Below are 23764 nucleotides of genomic sequence, written 5' to 3'. Positions count from 1 at the left end.
TATTTTTCTGGACATGTAAACTTTGAGGTATTAATGAGACTTTCCTAAGTCCAGGAAAGCTGAATGACGGTGCAATCAGAGAGATGCATTCTATTTGGCATGTAGAACCATGGGGGTGGAGTAAGATTACCCAGGCAGAGTCTGTGGACAGACAGAGACAGGGGCACTGGTCGTGTGGATCACTGTGCTTTACTTTTATAAACTGATCATGATTAGTGAAGAAGGGAAAAGGGGAGTTAGAATTATAATGTCCAAGATATATCTAAAGTATTATAGAATACTCTGTAAATTCAATACTTTGGAAGATCAATTAAGGTAAAAATTAACAGGTGGCCATCTTTAGTATAGATGCTGTCGTTTGGTAAAGAAGAAAGGGTAGAAAACAGAGTGAAATGGGTTCATCCACAGAAAACAGAAAGATGAATGGCCACTCTCTCAGGATATGAGGGTGTTACAGGAACAGGGCTTAGCTCAGAGAACAAGTTTCCATCATGAGTTTGAAGAAAGGAGATTTGAACTGAGTCCAGACTTCATGGAAAGAATGTGATGAGATTAATCTATGGAGGGTGGGGAGTTGTGGAAAAGAGAAAGAGAGACAGAGATTTCTATAGGTCAATTTATCTTATCTAGGTGAGCATTTATATCTTTATCAATAGGTTGTGAGTTTATTGTGTGGATTATTGGATTGAGAATATAACATATAAATCTGATTGATAAATTAGAGTTTATTGAGTTATTAGATTGAGAATATAACATATAAATCTGATTGATAAATTATACTTTATTGAGTCCTGATTTCACCGGGTTATTGGAAGTTGGGCAGAGTCCGAGGCAGGGAGCCATGATAGGCCAGCCCCATGCTGGACTTCTAGAGCCCTGATTTTACTGGGTAGCTGGAACCAGAGAGGGCGAGGCTAGTAGAGAGCCGCTGGGAGAGATATTAACCAGAGATAAATTATGGTTAGTTCCATTTGGTCCCACCGGTGCCAGAATTAACTCTAGGGACCAGCATGGCAAGATGCCAAGCTGGAATGGCCCGCAGACCACCTGGGTCAGAGAGTGCTTGGGGGCAGAGTGGAGTCAGTAAGATAAAAGTACCCCACAGTGTCATGTGGCCTACGGGTGCCAATACTAGTGCAGATTAAAAGGTTCACAGGCAGAAAGGGCGGAGCAGATCTTCCTGGTGGCTGCCGCCATGGAGAGCTCATAAGCAACACCCCACGAGCAAACTTGAGCCTCGGGACCACAGGTAAGACCAACTTGTATGCTGCAAGTGACCTGCCTGGTGAACTGAAGACACAGGCCCACAGGAACAGCTGAAGACCTGTAGATAGGAAAAACTACATGCCCGAAAGCAGAACACTCTGTCCCCATAACTGGCTGAAAGAAAACAGGAAAACAGGTCTGCAGCACTCCTGACACACAGGCTTATAGGACAGTCTAGCCACTGTCAGAAATAGCAGAACAAAGTAACACTAGAGATAATCTGATGGCAAGAGGCAAGCACAGGAACCCAAGCAAAATAAACAAAGATTACATGGCATCATCGGAGCCCAATTCTCCCACCAAAGCAAACACAGAATATTCAAACACACCAGAAAAGCAAGATCTAGTTTCAAAATCATATTTGATCATGATGCTGGAGGACTTCAAGAAAGACGTGAAGAACTCCCTTAGAGAACAAGTAGAAGCCTACAGAGAGGAAGCGCAAAAATCCCTAAAAGAATTCCAGGAAAACATAAATAAACAAGTAGAAGCCCATAGAGACGAGTCACAAAAATCCCTGAAAGAAGTCCAGGAAAACACAATCAAACAGTTGAAGGAATTAAAAATGGAAATAGAAGCAATCAAGAAAGAACACATGGAAACAACCCTGGACATAGAAAACCAAAAGAAGAGACAAGGAGCTGTAGATACGAGCTTCACCAACAGAATACAAGAGATGGAAGAGAGAATCTCAGGAGCAGAAGATTCCATAGAAATCATCGACTGAACTGTCAAAGATAATGTAAAGCAGAAAAAGCTACTGGTCCAAAACATACAGGAAATCCAGGACTCAATGAGAAGATCAAACCTAAGGATAATAGGTATAGAAGAGAGTGAAGACTCCCAGCTCAAAGGACCAGTAAATATCTTCAACAAAATCATAGAAGAAAACTTCCCTAACCTAAAGAGATACCCATAAGCATAAAAGAAGCCTACAGAACTCCAAATAGATTGGACCAGAAAAGAAACTCCTCCCGTCACATAATAGTCAAAACACCAAACACAATAAATAAATAAAGAATATTAAAAGCAGTAAGGGAAAAAGGTCAAATAATATATAAAGGCAGACCTATCAGAATCACACCAGACTTTTCGCCAGAAACTATGAAAGCCAGAAGATCCTGGACAGATGTCAAACGGACCCTAAGAGAACACAAATGCCAGCCCAAGTTACTGTATCCTGCAAAACTCTCAATTAACATAGATGGAGAAACCAAGATATTCCATGACAAAACCAAATTTACACAATATCTTTCTACAAATCCAGCACTACAAAGGATAATAAATGGTAAAGCCCAACATAAGGAGGCAAGCTATACCCTAGAAGAAGCAAGAAACTAATCGTCTTGGCAACAAAACAAAGAGAAGAAAAGCACACAAACATAACCTCACATCCAAATATGAATATAACAGGAAGCAATAATCACTATTCCTTAATATCTCTCAACATCAATGGCCTCAACTCCCCAATAAAAAGACACAGATTAACAAACTGGATATGCAACGAGGACCCTGCATTCTGCTGCCTACAGGAAACACACCTCAGAGACAAAGACAGACACTACCTCAGAGTGAAAGGCTGGAAATCAACTTTCCAAGCAAATGGTCAGAAGAAGCAACCTGGAGTAGCCATTCTAATATCAAATGAAATTAATTTTCAACTAAAAGTCATCAAAAAAGATAAGGAAGGACACTTCATATTCATCAAAGGAAAAATCCACCAAGATGAACTCTCAATCCTAAATATCTATGCCCTAAATACAAGGGCACCTACATACGTCAAAGAAACCTTACTAAAGCTCAAAACACACATTGCACCTCACACAATAATAGTAGGAGATTTCAACACCCCACTCTCATCAATGGACAGATCATGGAAACAGAAATTAAACAGAGACGTAGACTGACTAAGAGAAGTCATGAGCCAAATGGACTTAACAGATATTTATAGAACATTTTATCCTAAAGCAAAAGGATATACCTTCTTCTCAGCTCCTCATGGTACTTTCTCCAAAATTGACCATATAATTGGTCAAAAAACGGGCCTCAACAGGTACAGAAAGATAGAAATAATCCCATGCATGCTATCAGACCACCACAGCCTAAAGCTGGTCTTCAATAACAATAAGGGAAGAATGCCCACATATGCGTGGAAATTGAACAATGCACTACTCAATGATAACCTGGTCAAGGAAGAAATAAAGAAAGAAATTAAAGACTTTTTAGAATTTAATGAAAATGAAGGTACAACATACCCAAACTTATGGGACACAATGAAAGCTGTGCTAAGAGGAAAACTCATAGAGCTGAGTGCCTGCAGAAAGAAACAGGAAAGAACATATGTCAGCAGCTTGACAGCACACCTAAAAGCTCTAGAACAAAAAGAAGCAAATACACCCAGGAGGAGTAGAAGGCAGGAAATAATCAAACTCAGAGCTGAAATCAACCAAGTAGAAACAAAAAGGACCATAGAAAGAATCAACAGAACCAAAAGTTGGTTCTTTGAGAAAATCAACAAGATAGATAAACCCTTAGCCAGACTAACGAGAGGACACAGAGAGTGTGTCCAAATTAACAAAATCAGAAATGAAAAGGGAGACATAACTACAGATTCAGAGGAAATTCAAAAAATCATCAAATCTTACTATAAAAGCCTATATTCAACAAAACTTGAAAATCTGCAGGAAATGGACAATTTCCTAGACAGATACCAGGTATCGAAGTTAAATGAGGAACAGATAAACCATTTAAACAACCCCATAACTCCTAAGGAAATAGAAGCAGTCATTAAAGGTCTCCCAACCAAAAAGAGCCCAGGTCCAGACGGGTTTAGTGCACAATTCTATCAAACCTTCATAGAAGACCTCATACCAATATTATCCAAACTATTCCACAAAATTAAAACAGATGGATCACTACCGAATACCTTCTACGAAGCCACAATTACTCTTATACCTAAACCACACAAAGACACAACAAAGAAAGAGAACTTCAGACCAATTTCCCTTATGAATATCGACGCAAAAATACTCAACAAAATTCTGGCAAACCGAATCCAAGAGCACATCAATACAATCATCCACCATGATCAAGTAGGCTTCATCCCAGGCATGCAGGGATGGTTTAATATACAGAAAACCATCAACGTGATCCATTATATAAACAAACTGAAAGAACAAAACCACATGATCATTTCATTAGATGCTGAGAAAGCATTTGACAAAATTCAACACCCCTTCATGATAAAAGTCCTGGAAAGAATAGGAATTCAAGGCCCATACCTAAACATAGTAAAAGCCATATACAGCAAACCAGTTGCTAACATTAAACTAAATGGAGAGAAACTTGAAGCAATCCCACTAAAATCAGGGACTAGACAAGGCTGCCCACTCTCTCCCTACTTATTCAATATAGTTCTTGAAGTTCTAGCCAGAGCAATCAGACAACAAAAGGAGGTCAAGGGGATACAGATGGGAAAAGAAGAAGTCAAAATATCACTATTTGCAGATGATATGATAGTATATTTAAGTGATCCCAAAAGTTCCACCAGAGAACTACTAAAGCTGATAAACACCTTCAGCAAAGTGGCTGGGTATAAAATTAACTCAAATAAATCAGTAGCCTTCCTCTACACAAAAGAGAAACAAGCCAAGAAAGAAATTAGGGAAACAACACCCTTCATAATAGATCCAAATAATATAAAGTACCTCGGTGTGACTTTAACCAAGCAAGTAAAAGATCTGTACAATAAGAACTTCAAGACTCTGAAGAAAGAAATTGAAGAAGACCTCAGAAGATGGAAAGATCTCCCATGCTCATGGATTGGCAGGATTAATATAGTAAAAATGGCCATTCTACCAAAAGCGATCTACAGATTCAATGCAATCCCCATCAAAATACCAATCCAATTCTTCAAAGAGTTAGACAGAACAATTTGCAAATTCATCTGGAATAACAAAAAACCCAGGATAGCTAAAACTATCCTCAACAATAAAAGAACTTCAGGGGGAATCACTATCCCTGAACTCAAGCAGTATTACAGAGCAATAGTGATAAAAACTGCATGGTATTGGTACAGAGACAGACAGATAGACCAATGGAACAGAATTGAAGACCCAGAAATGAACCCACACACCTATGGGCACTTGATTTTTGACAAAGGAGCCAAAACCATCCAATGGAAAAAAGATAGCATTTTCAGCAAATGGTGCTGGTTCAACTGGAGGTCAACATGTAAAAGAATGCAGATCGATCCATGCTTATCACCCTGTACAAAGCTTAAGTCCCAGTGGATCAAGGACCTCCACATCAAACCAGATACACTCAAACTAATAGAAGAAAAAGTGGGGAAGAGCCTTGAACACATGGGCACTGGGGAAAATTTCCTGAACAAAAACACCAATGGCTTATGCTCTAAGATCAAGAATCGACAAATGGGATCTCATAAAACTGCAAACCTTCTGTAAGGCAAAGGACACTGTGGTTAGGACAAAATGGCAACCAGATTGGGAAAAGATCTTTACCAATCCTACAACAGATAGAGGCCTTATATCCAAAATATACAAAGAACTCAAGAAGTTAGACCGCAGGGAGACAAATAACCCTATTAAAAAATGGGGTTCAGAGCTAAACAAACAATTCACAGCTGAGGAATGACGAATGGCTGAGAAACACCTAAAGAAATGTTCAACATCTTTAGTCATAAGGGAAATGCAAATTCAAACAACCCTGAGATTTCACCTCACACCAGTGAGAATGGCTAAGATCAAAAACTCAGGGGACAGCAAATGCTGGCGAGGATGTGAAAAAAGAGGAACACTCCTCCATTGTTGATGGGATTGCAGACTGGTAAAACCATTCTGGAAATCAGTCTGGAGGTTCCTCAGAAAATTGGACATTGAACTGCCTGAGGATCCAGCTATACCTCTCTTGGGCATGTACCCAAAAGATGCCCCAACATATAAAAAAGTCACGTGCTCCACTATGTTCATAGCAGCCTTATTTATAATAGCCAGAAGCTGGAAAGAACCCAGATGCCCTTCAACAGAGGAATGGATACAGAAAATGTGGTACATCTACACAATGGAATATTACTCAGCTATCAAAAACAATGACTTATGAAATTCATAGGCAAATGGTTGCAACTGGAAAATATCATCCTGAGTGAGGTAACCCAATCACAGAAAAACACACATGGTATGCACTCATTGATAAGTGGCTATTAGCCCAAATGCTTGAATTACCCTAGATGCCTAGAACCAATGAAACTCAAGACGGATGGTCAAAATGTGAATGCTTCACTCCTTCTTTAAAAGGGGAACAAGAATACCCTTGGCAGGGAATAGAGAGGCAAAGATTAAAACAGACACAGAAGGAACACCCATTCAGAGCCTGCCCCACATGGCCCATACATATACAGCCATCCAATTAGACAAGATGGATGAAGCAAAGAAGTGCAGGCCAGCAGGAGCCGGATGTAGATCTCTCCTGAGAGACACAGCCAGAATACAGCAAATACAGAGGCGAATGCCAGCAGCAAACCACTGAACTGAGAATAGGACCCCCGTTGAAGGAATCAGAGAAAGAACTGGAAGAGCTTGAAGGGGCTCGAGACCCTTTATGAACAACAATGCCAAGCAACTAGAGCTTCCAGGGATTAAGCCACTACCTAAAGACTATATATGGACTGACCCTGGACTCTGACCTCATAGGTAGCAATGAATATCCTAGTAAGAGCACCGGTGGAAGGGGAAGCTCTTGGTCCTGCTAAGACTGAACCCCCAGTGAACATGATTGTTGGGGGGAGGGTGGGGAGGGGAACACCCATAAAGAAGGGGAGGGGGAGGGATTAGGGGGATGTTTGCCCGGAAACCAGGAAAGGGAATAACATTCGAAATGTAAATAAGAAATACACAAGTTAATTTTTTAAAAAAAAGGTTCTCAGGGAGTACTTGGGGGTAACATGGACCTGCTGAGATAACAATACCCGGCAGTGTCATGTGGCCCTACAATGTGCTGGCACTAGTGCAGGGTAAAGGTTAAGTTGTTTTTGTAATAATTACAGCAACAGTCAGAAAATGAACACTAGGAAGAGTTACAGGAGCTGAAAACCCAGGACTATGTCCCTGCTGAGAAGTGATACCACCCACACAGTGGGCCCTGCCACTCTGGATTGGAGGCTGAAGGTCTCTGGAATTGAGACCCTGTGGAACCGTTTTGTTCTGGTGCTGCTATGTAATCAAATACTAAATTCTGTACCCCATGACCTGGCTGTCCCAAGAAGAGTAAATTCTCGCATACATTGGCTTTTGTCGTGTAAATATTGCTCCCCAAATCAATTGGTTGATAAGAGGCTTAATCCTGTGATTGAGTAGTAGATGGGTTTTCAGTTCCCTGGCTGGGGATCCCAGTTAGGGAAAGAGGAGGAAAGAAGAAAGGACATGAGAGGAAGGAGGAAGTTACCATGGGGTAGGTGAGTCGTTAGTGCATAATCTGAAGGAGTAACAGCTGCCCAGAGGGAACAAGGCAAATGACAGCAAGTGATGTCTCCAGGATCACCATAGGGAAGTAGACCAAACAGCACCGAGGGCTGATATCTGCCCATCTCTAGTGTTTCCAAGCTGATGATAAATCTAGAGGTTTCTTTGTCTTTTATCTGGGAACAATATGGTCTGAAGTGGGGTAGAAAACCCCTAATAGATACTTAAAGACAAGACTGTATAGAAACCCCCAAATATTAATAACCACTACACGGCCCCTCCCCTGTTGTAGAGTGGTGGGCTATGGATTCAGCAGTCATCCCACAGCTCCTAAGAAGCTACAACTGTCCCAACCTATGCAGAGGCCGGAAGAATAATCATTAGAAAGAGCCTGCTGCAGCTGGTTAGGCAGGTTTTCGAGAGGATGACTGTTGACAAAACATTACGTTAGGCTGCATGTCTGCTTTTCCACTGGGATGACAGAGTTCCTCTGGCAAGCCACACATGCGAGGCAGAATGCATCACATCATAGGGGTCTCAGCCCAAGCTCTTCAGGGGGAGAAACAGCAAGAGCTGGGACGGATGCTGTGGTTCTCAAAGGCCTGTGTACAGAGAAGCCGCTTGGGACCATGCAAAGTTGAGAACAAGCCACAGGTCCAAGCCTCCTCTATGAGCCAGGCAGGAAGGGTATGGCTGAACCTGGGACAGGTAGGAATCCGGTTTGGTTCCAAGTGAATGCCTAGAGTACAGATAAGCAGGAAGAGAGAAGGCCTTCTCAAGAGATTTAGGCATGGGTGCAGCACTTTACAACAAACCTGCCACCCATACTCCCAACTGCCCCACCACTACCCATCCCTCATCCCCTGTTATCCTTGATATAGGAGACAATCCTTGCTTGTCCAAACTGCTGTATTTAATGAGGATGTAAATGCACACATCTTACTCAGGGAGAACTAGGAACTAATTACCTTTTGCAGGAGCAGGCAGGGAAGCTCATTGGCTAAACACTTAGGGTCTATCTAGAAACCTCATTAGCATGGAGAACTCTACATTTTTATGCTACATGACCAATCATGATGGTCCTCTCAGTGGGGTGTCATGGTTACGTGGAAGGACAGGTGGAGCTTGTCAGGGAGCTGGTTCCATTCTCAATTCTGAGATTCTCTGGGGTCTTGAACCTACTTCATTGAACCTCATCAGTTCTTCTGTCTTGTGACACGGTCCACTTGTCCCACACACTGCATGACTCACATGGATGTGTGGTCTCTCTCCCCAGTACAGCCATAGCTACCATCTAAGCCACAGCTAAGATCTGTCATAGACTCCAGGACGAGGTGGCAGAAGGAGATCCTGAGACATAGGCGCGCATCTGAAAAACACAGGCAAGCATATCTAAGCACGGGGGTGCTACATAATTCAAATCTTCCAGTCAACACAACCTCAGAGGTGAACCGACTTGATGGCTTGGACTTGGGTTTTGAAACTAAAAATCAAACCAAGTACACAAAACAAGTAATAGCCTAGACAACCCCCTCCAAAGCCACCACAGGTTTACACACACACACACACACACACACACACACACACACACACACACACACACACATATATATATATAATCCTGTTTCTCCAGGAAAGAAGCGGGGGTTGACATAGCCATTGTTGGAAAGGCAATTACCATAATGAGTGAACACTGAGCAAATGTAAGGCTGCTCCAGCTGTGTTGTTGATGGAGTGTAATAAGGGTGCTGCCTGGGCACAGAGTTAATTTGCACTTTTCTCCACAAACCTGGTGCTGCCCAAACCACTACTACCCATAGAACTGAAGCCCGGCTAATTAGTCATGTTAATTACCCAGCCCCAGGTCAGATCCCAAAGCTGGTTAAAGACAGTGAAAGGCTAAGCAACCCACAGTCTTCTTAGAGCTGCAGGGAGGCTAAGGTCAGATGGGTCAACCTTTCTGACTCCTGCACACCCTCCTTTAAGAGGCAAAAACTCTGTGGGGGGCCCGAGTTTCCTGAGAGCACCATGTTCCCTCTCAGGGCTCTTGGGATCCTCAGAAACACACCCACCCCCCAAGTTTTCTTTTCTCTGTATAGAACACACCAATGGAGAAGATGTTCACAAATACAGCTAACCAAATGAGATTAAATTTTAAGAAGTTGGGTGTGTTGGTGTCTATTGTAATCTCAGCTCTCAGCGAGCAGAAGCGGAAAGATTTGCGTTTGCTGTTAGCCAATCTCCAAAAAGAAGAAAAAGCCCGAAGCCAAAAGGCCTCACCTTGTGTGATATTTCCATTTGTATACTATCCTGGAAAAGGCAAAAGCATCAGGAGTAGATCAGAGGTTGCCAGCAGTGGGGGTGGTAGAGAGAGCTGACCACAACTGGGAGCATGAAGGAATTTGGGGGTGGGGGAGGACGAACCCCTCTGGATATGATTATGGGTGTAACAGATGGATATGCATATCAATGTAATAAATTCATCAAAATTGATTAAATGGTATAAACCTGTCAAAACCTGCAGGGATGTCCACTGCACAAGGCGAATTTTGTTGTCTTTTACTGTATAAAGTTACAGAGAAATGTAAGGACAGACTATGATTTGTTCTCGCTTTTTATGGCAGCAGTTTGAAAATTCATCATTACTACTCGACATTGCTAAGGTATCTTTTTCCCACGAAGGAAATCTTTGAAATTCTAGCCGATGAACCCAAGTGTGGGAAGGGGAAGCCTGGCTTGTCCTCCTCATGTGTAATGAGTGTCCTGCACGGACTGCTTCTGAAATGTTTCAGCAGGTGTGGACCCCTTACACACACACCCACGTTAAACTTCAGCTACCAAAAGCAGGGTAGCAGGGACCAGCAATTTACACCAAGACCAATCAAGTCTGAACTCCGTGACGCCAAGATACTTGGCTGCAAACTAGAAGGCACAGCCAGTTACCCAGAGGCCGTGTCTCTCTGTGCCCCTCCAGTCTGTGCGACTGAGCGGAGACAGGTTTCAGATTGTGCAGCTGGTGCCAGAGTCGTCGTCATCGCTGGCAGCTCTCTGCAGTAAGACATTTTCCAAGTGGCTCCCCAGTGGCCTTCACTGGGGCAGCAGGGGCCTGAAGTTCTTTGTCTTCTCATGTCAACAGCTGTTGCCTGAAAGGACACATCACTGAGTTTATGATAAGTTTCATTGTGTGCCTTACTTTTCTCCATTAGAAGGCCTGCAGAAGAGCCCCTCTAAAACACTGGGGCTGGGGTATCTGTGTCACACGCAGGGTGTGTTCATTAGGACAGCCACTGAAAGGCCCGAGTTTCATAGTGAGCACACCAGAGCCAGGGACAGTTTTGTATTTGTTTCTAAGGACTTAACTTGGCTGCAAGCTAGTAAGCACAGCCAGATACCCAGATGCTGTGTCTCTCTGTGCCCCTGCAGTCTGTGTGGCTGAGCAGTTAAAAACCCCTCAATTCATAAATCTGATGGCAGCCAGTGAGTAGGCTCTAGTCACTTTCCTGGGAGTTATCTGATGAGGGCTGAGAGACAGGCATATGATTAAACCAGACCTTAGGAATCATGCATGCTGATGGCTGTCAGGTATGCCTTTGTTGCAGAAACAAAAGGAGACATCATAGAGAAGGGTTCCATGCACGGCTCTCACCACAATGTGCCCTGCTACTGTCTGCCAATTGAAAGACTCGTGCTCTGTAGGTGAGAGTTCAACCACCGTTTACAGAAGCACAGGTTATCAGGGTAACAGAAATCTTGAGCTGGCCCTGATGAGTTTTTCTTGAATTCAAAGACAAATGAACACTAAAGTTAGTGTAAAAGGAAAAAGGGTAACAAAAAGGAGTCCATGCAAAGAAAACACATAGAGTCTGAAACTAAAATAACAAACTCAAAACTAACGACTTGGCTCGATCCCACCCTCTGTCTTACAATGCTTACCCATTCCCTCTAAGCTCTCCCAAGAATGAACTCATTTTGACAGCGCAGTTGGTAAGGTGCTTGCCAGTCACAAGGATTCAACTTCAGGGCTCGTGTGAAAATCTGAGTGTGGCAGCACTTATGTGTAAGTAACCCCATCATTGGAGGATGGACACACAGGAGTCTCTTGGGGTTCACTGTTTCCTGGGGGCTCACCAGACCTAATGGAACTGGTGAGCTCCAGATTTCAAAAAGAAACCCTACCTCGAAAGAGAAGACGAACAGTGGCTGAGGAAAACATTGGTCATCAACTCCTGGCCTTTACAACACTTTGCACATGCACCTGTACACACACACACACACACACACACACACACACACACACACAAGCATGCACACGCACGCACACGTACACACACATCTACTTTCTTATTCATCATTCCATTAAGCCTCATCCTGCTAGCTGTCATTCAGCCCATCAGTAACTGTCTCTTTAAACCCTCCCCTTCCTGTTGCTCTTAATCAAAATGTCAACCAGATACCGTTTTCATTGCTCACACAGGCATGGCGATGGGCCAGTCTTATTGAGCTTTTCAATTTGGTCCTTATTCTTTGTTTGCTGGTTTCATCACAATAGCAACAGAATTTCATTCACTCTCTTAAAATCTCTTGGGTTTCTCCTCCCACACCCGAGTTACTCTGCATGCCCTGAGAGCCTGTGTTTTTCCACGGGAGCTTTGCAGTCTGCACGTCTGGAGTTCAGGGCACATGTCTGGGTGTTCTGTACATCCCTTCCGAATGACACAAGCAGGCAGCTTCTCTCTGCATCTCCCATCAACGGCCCTTTGTTGAACAGAATTAAGTTCCCAGCAACAGTTTCCGGCCTTGCCCCTCCTGGCTTCTGAGAATTAAAAGTCAGCATGATCTGTTTCCAGCTATGATTGAGCGGATGATTTCAGATTAGTTCCTCACTGAGAACAACTATAACACTGGATTAGACACAAAGGCCAACTGTTGGAAGGCCCTGAAAAGAAACCAAAGCTGCCCCACAGGGGACAAATCCACAAGACACAAGAAATGCATTGACAGTGCCTAATGTTCAAGGCACAGATCCCATCACACCATACACACACTACAGGTGTAATACACCACACACATACACACACACACACACACACCATCACACACAATTCAACACACACCATACACACCCCACAGGTGTAATACACCACACACACACACACACACACACACACACACACACACACACCATCACACACAATTCAACACACACCATACACACCCCACAGGTGTAATACACACACACACACACACACACACACACACACGCACGCACACACCCCATACACACCACATACAATACATACCACACATGCACACACCACTGCTGAGTTCTCAGTTATGTGCACTGATTTCACAGATCAAGCTCCTTGACAGCAAAATTTAGTGAGCCCCATGAACTTGAAAAGGGCTTACAGAATCAACCTCTATGGAAGGGAGAGGAAGAAAACAGCATTTATTATAGGCCAGCTTCTGCTGCCCCTGGAGAGAATTCTGGAGCAGGAGAAATCTTTTAGAACTCTCCAGAGTCAGTACCAGGTGCTACATGCAGAGAGAACTGTGGCTGCCCTGACGACAGGAAAGTGAAGGAAATCCCCAAAGAGAGCTTCCAAGTGCAGGTCAAACAACTAAGGTCATGGGTCCTTCAATTCTGGGGACGTAGGTTGTGACTCACAGCAGCATCAAACCTAGGGCTCAAAGAACTGTTTTAATCTGGTTTCTGCAGAAGTAAAATCAACACGAGAAGCCAGAAGTCCCACCTTCTGCTTTGGCAAGCTAGAGATCCAGGAAAGTGGTAGTGAGGCTCAGTCTGAGTCTACTGGGCTAAGAACTGTTCGGGTGGGTATTGGAGATGACATGGTATATAAGCCTTGGTGCAACTCTGAAGGCTTGGGAGCCAAGCACACTGAGGCAGATGGGTGACTGGCTCAAACGGACCGCACTCAGTCTGCCTGGGCCCTTTGTTCTTCCCTGGCCTTCTGTGGTGAGCTGCATGATATCCACCACTTTGGCAAGGCAACCTTCTTTACTGAGTACATCCATTCACATGCTAATCTCAGAAAAGCTCCATACATAGCCAGAAGGAAAGCTTTATGTCTCTCTAGACATCCCTTCATCCAGACACAAAATTAACTGCCACAGAAGCCAGGCAGAAATCACCCACTGAGAGATTAAACGCTCATTACTAATTCCCATAGTCTTAGAGTTCTAGAAGAACAAAATGCAAGTCCAGAGTGCCATGGAAGGAGGGTACACTTAAACTCTCAAGCTTCCAGCCCAGGCTTCGGAAGGGAGAAAAGCTTAGGTAACCTGGTGGTTATTTTCCTCACTGGTGTAGTTAAATACTTGACAGGAGCAACTTGCCAGAGAAAGGCTTGATCAGGCTCACAGAGTAGCGATCTAGTCCACAGTGGGGAAGACATAGCTGCTCTGTCGTGGGGAAGGCACAGCCGGCAGTGCAGAGGTTGCTTACTCACAGCCTTTTGTCATTGTTCTTGTCCTGTTTGTTCAAGACAGAACTTCTCTGTGTAGCCCTGGCTGTCCTGGAATTCAACTCTGTAGTCCAGGCTGGCCTCAGACTCACAGAGATCCACCTGCCTCTGCCTCCCAAGTGCTTGTACTCCTGATTTGCTTGATCACATCTTGATAGAACAGATATCAGAGAGAGAGAGAGAGAGAGAGAAGCCAATACTTGCCCATTCTCTATCTCTCTGTCTCTCTCTCTCTGTGTCTCTCTCTATGTCTCTCTGTGTGTCTCTGTGTCTCTCTCTGTCTCTCTCCATCTCTCTGTCTCTGTCTCTCTGTCTCTCTCCCTCTCTCTTTCCTCTCCCCTCCTTTCCTCACCTCTACACTGTGGGATGGTACCTCCCCTATTTAGGCTGGATCTACCTTCCTCAGTTAATTTTCTCACAAAATGCCCTAGAAGATACATCTGGAAATGTCTCCTGAGAAGATTCTTAATCCAGTCAAGTTGGTGATGGAAGTTAAATATCACAGCAAATAACCAGTCCTTAACCATACCAGAATATTGTCAAATACTTTACCAGCCTTCCAGAAAAGAAAAAAGAAAAACCCTTAATCGTCCTCTAAAAGGTCCAGCTCCCGGGACCGTTTTACACAATGTCTGACATGCACTTTTAAAGCTGCCAAACATACAAAGACAGAGCAACAAATGAAAAACAGAAGCAGACGAGGTCGGAAAAGATGTTAGAAAGAGACAGAGGGTCCAGACCTTAGAGCTGACATGGCCCTTCAAACCTGTGATCAAGAGCACGAGAAGGTAAAAAGATGGAGCGCTTCATCCCAAAGCAGAAATCACAACAGAAACTTAGAACAAGAGAGATTGAAATGCAATCATTGACAACTGGAGGCAGGAAAGCAACTCAGGGAAGAGTAAAACATGTCCAGAATGAAGTCACAGAAGGTGAACCATGCTTTTTTATTTTTCTCTAAATTTAACAGACAACTGAATAACAGAAATGGGTGCTTACAATAACATGCAGATCTACATGGCCACACAAGTGAGGATGGAAAAGAAGCCATTCAAATATGAAGAAAGATGTGCTGTGCACTGCCAAGACTGCCAGGCAAGGATCATGTGGGGGCAGCTGAGTTGGGAGCTGAGCTTTGCCTGTGTACACTGAACTCCCAGGGCAGCCATGGGGCTGCATCATCACTGTCAGGTGAAGAGGAGGCTAAGTCCTGGTCCTAGGTGATCACCACCATAATAGGTCTCATCCCAGATGCCTTGGCCACAAATGATTTGCTATATTCCTTCTAGGGACACATCTATCATGTTCATTCTCCCTTTCATCTGGGAAATCTCCAAGAGAATGAGAAGCCTGGAGGAAGTGGGGAGGCTTAGAGAAGCATCTTGTGGTAGACTCTAGCAGCTAGAGGGATGATACCTAGTGTCCTTGGCAGTGAGACAGGAGCTGTGACGGGTGACCAATGAAAGAGCAGTAGAGAGAAGAAAGTTCCAGAAGAGCTAGAGTCACCAGTGCTCAAGCCTTTCAATGTGTTTGATTGGTTTGTTTGTCTGTTTTCTGACAGCTGGTCTTGTGCTCAAGAAGGCAGAATCGGTTCTTTCGGTTTCTGGGCTCCTTGAGAACCCCAGAACTCCACTGTGGCCCAGTTCTGCCAGGTTGTGTTCGTAGGTCTTCTGACTTGGCCAGAGACACATGCTCCTTCAGTGACACAATGTCTATGGGAGCCTGTGTTCCAGTTTCCATGGCACATTTACAGATGACCTCAGAATACAACTCACTCCGTTAGCATCTGCCTATGGGAAGCTAAATAATAGTAACCAACAGTGACCTCATCATAAGGCCAAGGGAGCATGGGAACCACAGGGTTCTGAATTTCAGAGATGCAGGTATGTTCTTACAGGTGGAGTGGGTTTTCCTAGGAGGGTTGGGCCAGCTCAGAAGCACAGATGAAGCTAGGCAAAAAAAAAGCAATGGAGGGACAAGGAGAAGTCACCTTCAAGCTACAAGACACTGTCACTGGATTTTTTAAAATATACATGAGCAAGACACTTGCTTGCAAGCATGAAGACCTGAATTCAAATTCCACACCCATGTAAAACACTGGGTGTGGCCATGCACCTGTAACCCCAACACTTGCTGTTAACCATCCTGGATCCAGCTTCACTGAGAGGCCCTGTATGAACGGCAGGGAGAAATAAAGGACACCCAAAGTATAAATGCACCATATACACATACAATCACACATGAAAACACGTGAACAAAATCAATATTTACATTATGCGCTAATCAATTCTTAATCTGTTTCTTGCTTTGCTTTCCAATGAGAGAGGGGGCTGGCACTTTGGTTGTGCCTGGAGTTCCCTGAGCAATAGTTGGTTTTGCTGATCTGGGAGTTACTGCTAGGCCTGCCAGGCTGTTCTCCATGCTTAGCTACTTATGCCCCTCACCACAGCCAAGTTTTCTATGTAGTTAGTCAGGTTTTAGGAACATTTATGAAGCCCAGTCAGGTGCTGGGTCCCATGACACATACTGGAGTGACAGCTAGCATAACTGACAGCCCACTTTTAAACTTCAGGGGAAAGAAAGGAGGCTCAAAAGAGCAACACTCTGCCGGGTGGGCAGCCAAGACAAAACTCCCAGGTGAGGGGTCTGAAGAGGAAACAAAACCAAGAGCTTCACTGAGGGGAAAGACACTCAACTTGAACACATGTGGGTTAGCTCCTCCTGTATGTTCTTCTTCACCACATACTGGGAAATAACTCAGTGTATGTAGTTAAGAACTGGAGCTGGGGGTGGGGCAAACCTGGGCTGCTTCTAGTTTCTCAACCTGGAATTTGTGTTTAGTTCCCACCCTGAGCAGATTGAATGGGTGTTTCTGAGTCCTATGTGGAAGATCATGGGCATAGTACAGTGTTCCTGAAATGTGGCTGCGTCAGTTCTTTTTTGTCACTGTGATAAAACACATGACCAGCAGGGACTCACAGAAGAAAGAATTAGTTTTGGCTCAGGCTTCCAGACAGAGAGTCTAGGGAAGACATGGAGCAACTGCCCTGAGCAGGAAGCTGAGAGAGCACATCTCAACTATACACAGGAGACAGAGAGAAAACAGGAAGTGGAATGAGCCCTCAAAGCCCACCCCCAATGACAAACTTCCTTCACAAGACTTCTACCCTAAAAGACCTATAATCTGCCTAAACAGCACTGCCACCCAGGTGCCAAGTGCCCGATACGTGCACCTATGACAGGCACTTCTCATTCAAACCACAACAGTTCCAGAGTGGGGTTAAGGTTGTGGCTTAACCATGATTTACCTTCTGTTACTGTACTGGTCACAGCAACTTGATGAGAAAAGTTTATTTGCCTTACAGAATCCCATCATGATTGGTCATTGAGAGAGGTCAGAGCAGGACACAATCAGAAGCCAAGGCAAAAGCCATGGAGGGTGCTACTTACTGGTTTGCTCAGCCCGCTTCCTTATACAACCCAAGGACCACAAGCTTAGGGATGGCACCACCCGCAGAGGGCTGGACCCTCTCCCATCAATGATTAATCAAGATGCTTCACTGACAGGCCCAGGAGCAATCTGATGGAGGCAACCACTTAACTGAGGTTTCCAGCACAGAGCAACAAAACCTAGTTGGTGCACATCAACTGAGAGGAACATGGTGAAAATGATGGCTTGTGACTTCGTTCACCCAAGCTGCCGTGAGGGCTAACCTTCATAATAGCCTAAGAGCCTGGTAAAATGCTCTCCTGGATGCTTCCAGAGAGGATTGCCTGAATAGAGTGTCACCATCACCCTGGTGGAAGCCCAGGTGTAATTTAAAAGGTGTGGGAGAGAGATAGCTGGCCCAGAGCCAGCGTTTCCATTTCCTGTCCTCCATGCAGAGGGCTGCTCTACCAGGGCTTCATGCCTCGATGGACTGACTCTTCTGAAACCATGACCAAGATAAGACCTTCCTGCTTTAAGCTGTTTGAATCAGATATTTCAGTGGTGATGACGCAGAGCTGAGAGATGTAGCTACCAAGGTAAAGTACCATGAGCTTAAGTCTACCATTGAGGCGCTCCCTGGCTTAATTTCCAGTTTGCAAACTGACATTGTATCGCCATAGCAGAAGCTCCTTCCTCATGTCTCTGCCAGAGGAGGTGGAAAGTCTGAGAACCCGTATATTTCGCATCTCTGTACATAGCTCACATTCACCAAGTGTGTGTTCTCTCTCTCCCTCCTTCCCCCGCCTCTCTCTCTGTGATGTTTGTGTGTCTGTGTGCGTGTGCATGCGTGTGTGTGTGTGTGTGTCTGTGTTCTATGTGTGTAGTATATGTAGATATCCATGAGTAGATGTAATATTTGCATTATGCTAACTCATGGCTTCCTTTTTAAAAACCTTTGTTATAAGCTGACTGTGGGGGCTGTAAAATGATTGGTAATGGAATAAGATATCTGAACATGAAATGGCCCAGCTTACCTGTGTTGTCACATGACCTCACTGCGGCCTTAGTTTTAAAGATTTATTTATTTATTTTATATATGTGAGTACACTGTAGCTGTCTTCAGATACACCAGAAGAGGGCATCAGATCTTATTACAGATGGTTGTGAGCCACCATGTGGTTGCTGGGACTTGAACTCAGGACCTCTGGGAGAGCAGTCAGTGCTCTTACCCACTGAGCCATCTCTCCAGACCCGCGGCCTTGGTTTTAAACATACAATGTAGACACAAGGTCCACACATGCAGCCCCAAATAACTCAGATTTCAGATTGTTTGCTACAAATTGCAGTGTTTGCGTTGTGTACTCAGTTTTCTCCTCTTGTAGAAAAATAGTGGTTTAATTATGCACACAGCAAAGCCTTCAGTGTTCCTTGCCTGAATTAATACATACAGAGATCTGTTACATACACAGCAGCAACTTCCCTGCTCGGGGTCTTTTTTAATAGACCAGAGGTTTCAGCAGCACGTATCTGTTCCCTCTGTTATCAACAGAAGCCACTTGGTACAATTCACAGAAAGATGGGTTAGTGTGGGGGGGGGGGGTTCAGGATAATTTACTGTTGTTGGCTGGGATGGCCAGACGCCTGTCTCAGCGGGAAACTGCCAACAGAAGCACCCAATGTGTCACGTGTCCTGGTTCCAGGAGACAGGAAATAGAAGCTGTGAGGGGTCTTCTTACTAACCCTTGAAGATACAGAGCAATGGGTGTGCTCCATTCCATCAGTCAAGAATGGTGCTACCACCGAGGGCCAAGGGCCCTACCACACCTGGGGTCTGTGTGGATGTCCCGTGGCCTGTGTTGCCATGGAGGGCCATGTGATTTCTGTGGTGTTGGCTGCCGTCTGACACCATATTAATGTCCTTGGGCCGAGTTGCCACTGGAGGCCGTAAAAGATAACTGAGTCCTTCCCTCCCACACCCCACCTCCACCATGGCTGAGCACAGAAGAGCGGCCTCTGCCAGCTAAAGAATATATTTCCATTATTGATCAGAATTAATACCTGAGTGTTGTATCCAAGTGCCGTGTGGTAGGGGATGAAGGACAGAATTAGGCCCAGCTACCTCGGAGGACAGCAAGAGAGAAATAAACACCAGCTCGGTGATGGTGGCAACCTTAACAGAGAAAGCTGCAAAATAGAAGAGACAAGCAGCAGGGGCTTCAAATGAGGGAGCTTTGGAGAAAGAGAGCCTGGCCACAGAAAATCAGCACTCGCTGTCACTGGTGACCATCAGCAGAGACCCAGGTGTTATGTGACCATTTTGAGTCTAATTTAATTCCGCACTTGGATTCGGTGTGTGATGCTCATGAGGAGTGATACCAGCTGAGGTCTGGGTGTTCAGGCTGGTGCTGCGAGGTGCCTGGAAGGTTCTGTGGGAGGTGGCAGGCAGGAAGGAGTGCGGTCCTGGCCTCTCAGTGTGCAAGCCCAATAAAAGCAATTCACAGCAACCCCAACAGAGCTCATTAAATTGAGCCACAGTTTCTGTCTTTTGCTGCAGAAATGAAAATCCCAGGGCAAGGAACTTGCTAGAGACTCAGAGTTTTGTCCTCCCTAAAGTCATGTTTCAGGAAAGAGGGGATGAAATGGTTTGTCCCGGCTGGAAGACCCCTTCCTCACACGGGCCTGTGGTATCTTCCACAAGGAGACTGCCGGTCCCTAGTGTTCCACCCAAGAACTCCCCAATGGAATCCTATGTTCCTGTAAGCTCTGGGTTCCGGGGCAGGTCCAGATTAGCTGTGGGAAGTGTTTCCAGAATAAATTAAAGGTATACACTCTGGCTTGAAGGTGGTAGCTGTGATCAGAGCCCAGCAGAATAAAGCAGACCAGAGCCCAGCCCATCACAAGCCTGGATAGAACGGGAGTGAGACCCACAGACTGCACCCCACACCCCTCCAGGAGCTGCCCAACAGGCAGTTACCAGCCATGCCAGCCAGACTCCTTGGAAAGTCTTTTTCTTTAATGCACCAAATGACAAACAAGACAGGGTGGGTATATGAACCAGACAGAGGCCACTCAGTACAACTGCTGACACCAGGGGGCTATAAAGGTGGGGGATGCATGGAGACTGAGCTCTCCTCCAAGCCTAGAGAGTCCTGGGCTGTGCTTCAGTCTCAGACATGGACACCAGCTCTTGGCTCCTCTCTTCCAGTCAGAACCGTAGGATGATGTCATATAGGTGAAGGCAGGTACAAGATAGAACAAGGCTTGCCATTGGACGAGAAGGAAGGATGGGCAGGAGAAAAGTTTTAGAGGAGACTGGAGCGAAGAAGGAGAAGAGCGGAGAGAGCATGGAGGAGGATGTTAAGATTCCTCTCTGCACCTTTACAGGTTGTTATGAATGTTCTTAAGGGACGGATGTGTACAGGCCTTTGTGTGTCTACGTGGGCATTATATCTCATCAATTGGTTGTAAGTTAATTGTGTGGATGCATTGTACATTGAGCATTTAACATATAAATCTGGTTGTCGGGCTCCAGTCTGCTGAGTAATGATCTCATTGGGTGTTGGGAGTGTGAACAGAGCTTGTGACAGGAAGGCGTGCTAGTCTACAGAACGCTTGGGGCTAGCATGGTGTGGGGCCATGCTAGCACAGTCTGTGGAACGCTATGCAAGTCTTGGGCGTGGTAACAACGGCCAAGAAGACGGTGTGTGAAAGCGGTAACGGAGAAGCAGCTAGAGCAAGCAGATCCTCGGGAGTGAGAACTCGCAGGAACCAGGCTGAGTGTCATCATTTATAACTTTACAGCAAAACAGAACTTTGCACTGAACACAATATTTTGGCTGTAAATGAGCCAGCTCTACCTGTGTCTGCAGAACAGTGAACCAGCCCTGAGCCTCCTCCAGCAAGGTGAACTCCCCCCACCACCACCCAGGCATGGTGCTTCCCTCCAGTCACTTGTTCCTGGGGTCCAGCCTGGGCTCAGACAGGATGCCATGGTTGAAGCTGTCTGTGAGATGCCAGGCTGCTCAGAAGACCCAGCCTTGTAAGCTGTGTAGTGGCATGGTGATTAGGGGGTCATCATTTCAAAGTATGGACCAGTGGAAGGTTCAAACATACAGTAGACAGGGGCCTAGAATTTTTATGCACAACAATCATGACAGACTTTTTCCTTCCTGGGGGAAAAGGCAAGGCCTTTGCCAGCCTTAATTCATTACCTGCTGTAGATCAAAGTGGAGCTCCTGCAAAGGTAGTTTTACTCCTCAGTGAGTGTTGACAGGACACTTGGAGTGTCCTTTACTCTGAGATCACCTACACTGGGGAGCTCTATGCAGCCTAGTGTACACCTGGCCCTTGGAGTCTCTGTTCTCACTCTCTGGGGGATCAGGGATGCACTTTTTCCTTTTGGGAATGTCACGTTGGCTCCTCAATGTTCTTCTAGAGGACAGACCCAGGAGGAAACGTAGAGCTGCCCTGAACCTGAGTCTGCAGTAGAAATCTGCCAGGTGACAAGGCAGCTCTAAAGAGAGGAGCTCTGCCCTCCATTCTCAGGGTGGAGGTGTCGGAGGCATGACATAACACTGGTGCTACAACCCTGCCATCTCCCTTCCTGGAGGCAGAGGTGGGAAGCCAGCATTCCCTCCAGGAAGAGGCTTAATTCTGGAGCATGCAATAGGACCCCATGTGAGATTTACTAGGCTGCTGGCTGACTCTTCCCTTGATGGTCCTGAAGCTCACTGCTGTCCATTCCCAGGGGTGTTTACTGAATGATGTTCATCCTTTCCTTGTCCTTTGATTCTAACTCTTTTTCCCAGAGAAAGCCTCTCCCTACTTTTTCCCCATTCTTTGAAATCTCACTTCAAGGAGAACTTTACTGTGACCTCAAGCCCCAGCCAGACCCACAGATATCAATGAATTTGGAATGCTATGACAAAAAGAACCCATAAAAAAGGGAGCAAAGGAGACACAGGAAGTACTGTCACTCCACACAGGAAGTACTGTCACTCCACAGTCATGCAGGACTAAGCTTCCCTCTTGGCCATTTTATTAAGAAAAGGTTAGAATAATAGATCAAAACCACATTGTAATAATAATTCAATGGTAATGAATGCAACACAAACTCTTAAAAATGCCCTCAGGCCAAATTACTAATGCACATAAAACTCACTGTCTGCCATGACCTGGCTCCAGTAGTCTACACACACAAGCTAGTGTCGTCACCGCACAACAGTCCTATGACTTAGCATCCTTGGCCTGTTACCCTACTTGTACTATGGTCACTAGAGACTTGGAGCAGCAAGGATGTGACATCAGACTCACCTGAATGACTGAGGTCTTCGTGTCCTTAAGGGTCCAGCACTGATGTCCTAAGCAACCTGGTGTGGAGGAACCACCATATTTTATAAGATTTCAGGAAGATAACAGGATAAACAACAATCTGTCAGTCAAAGGAAGGTGTAAAAGAGTGCTCTGTGGTTCGAGGGACCCAGGAAATGTCAAGATAAATAACTGATTGCTTCTTATACCTAGGGCCTCCTTAAGCTTAGATGTGCTGGTGCACTCTAGGACTGTCCCAGGAAGAAAATGGAGAGGAAACGTTTGTCACACAATTTAGACCACTTGTGAACATTCCTGGGACCAGGTTCTAAGTCTATACTTTGGGAGATACTCCATGTCTGCCCTAACCACTATTCCTAATCCTATTCCCACGTTTAAAGTGGCTACAGGCTAAGCATTGCCCGCAACTCGAGGCAGGTCACGTATCTGAAGATCCCTGGGTTTGGATGTGTTCTGGGAGGTACGGAGCACAGTGGAACATCCCCAGCCACTGTGCTGGCTGAGTGCTGATGTACAGGCCGTCATAAAGAAATGATGCAGTTTGAAATAAATGTCTGCATCCGGCTAAACAGCATACGTAGAAATGAGTAAGAACACTCTGTATATACTTAAGGAGCAGAGTTCAAACTCCCAACACCTACACAAAAGCCTGGCATGGCTGTGAGAGCTGAAAACCCCAGCACAGACAAGAAGTTCCACCTAGGTTAGCCAAACCAGAGTCCTTCGGATTCCGTGAGACAGCCTGCCCTGCCCAAAGGAATACAGCAGAGAAT

The 23764-nt window shown here is 45.1% G+C and overlaps 1 non-coding gene across 6 annotated transcripts in view; it reads right to left on the bottom strand.

Moving 5' to 3' along the window:
- Positions 1 to 8636: 8636 nt before the first annotated feature.
- LOC120097736 (uncharacterized) overlaps positions 8637 to 23764 on the bottom strand; it is a 47493-nt gene continuing 32365 nt past the window's right edge. For 4 of the 6 annotated variants that reach the window (XR_015641713.1, XR_015641714.1, XR_015641715.1 and 1 more), the window contains 3 exons: positions 22974 to 23029; positions 10689 to 10888; positions 8637 to 9114 (listed from right to left, as the gene is read on the bottom strand). This is a non-coding gene — a transcript (uncharacterized LOC120097736). Of the gene's footprint in view, positions 9115 to 10688; positions 10889 to 19718; positions 19845 to 22973; positions 23030 to 23764 lie in introns of those variants that run through there. The other 2 variants (XR_015641716.1, XR_015641718.1) reach the window with 2 other exon arrangements.

The sequence above is a fragment of the Rattus norvegicus genome, chromosome 17 (genome assembly GCF_021556685.1).
Source record: "Rattus norvegicus strain SHRSP/BbbUtx chromosome 17, alternate assembly SHRSP_T2T, whole genome shotgun sequence".
In the NCBI taxonomy this organism is placed as follows: domain Eukaryota; kingdom Metazoa; phylum Chordata; class Mammalia; order Rodentia; family Muridae; genus Rattus; species Rattus norvegicus.
This window is presented reverse-complemented; position numbering and strand designations above follow the sequence as displayed.